The sequence below is a fragment of the Anoplopoma fimbria genome, unplaced genomic scaffold (assembly GCF_027596085.1).
Source record: "Anoplopoma fimbria isolate UVic2021 breed Golden Eagle Sablefish unplaced genomic scaffold, Afim_UVic_2022 Un_contig_4972_pilon_pilon, whole genome shotgun sequence".
NCBI classification, from domain to species: domain Eukaryota; kingdom Metazoa; phylum Chordata; class Actinopteri; order Perciformes; family Anoplopomatidae; genus Anoplopoma; species Anoplopoma fimbria.
The window spans coordinates 1-437 of NW_026548668.1; the positions used below are offsets into that span (position 1 = coordinate 1).

Sequence of the window (437 nt, forward strand, 5' to 3'; positions counted from 1 at the left end):
CTGAGGCTCACCGCGAGAGTTTTGGCTGGGACGACTGGTGTCTCTGGCTGCTCTCACCGGGGGGCGGTACTTACTTTGGTTTCTCTTCATAACGCACAAGTCTTTCGCCTTTTACTAAAGACTTCCGTGGAGAGGAACACCAATGAGTTGAACCTATTTTTGGCAGGCTTTGCCATTCGGCTGAGCCTTGTGTACTTGTCAAAAGAATAGAAGCTGATTTTAACAAGACAAGTGTGCTTGACCTTGTAGGGCCTGTGCGGTTGTGCTAAGCAGCATCCCGCAATGCCCAATTGAAAGTACTGCACCATGACAAGCGACACGTGTGCCACGAGGCTGACACGGCAGCAAACAGTTGGGGATCATCGCCGGGCCTTTGGCTAAGATCAAGTGTAGTATCTGTTCTTATCAGTTTAATATCTGATATGTCCTCTATATGT

At 48.7% G+C, this 437-nt stretch overlaps 1 non-coding gene and 1 pseudogene across 1 annotated transcript; both read left to right on the plus strand.

The window, feature by feature from the left end:
* The first annotated feature begins 70 nt into the window (after positions 1 to 70).
* On the plus strand, positions 71 to 185 carry LOC129114580 (U5 spliceosomal RNA). Its single transcript, XR_008532572.1, has one exon. It is a non-coding gene; the product is annotated as a U5 spliceosomal RNA (small nuclear RNA).
* Positions 186 to 358: 173 nt separating this feature from the next.
* LOC129114579 (U2 spliceosomal RNA) lies at positions 359 to 437 on the plus strand (annotated as a pseudogene; the record flags this gene model as incomplete).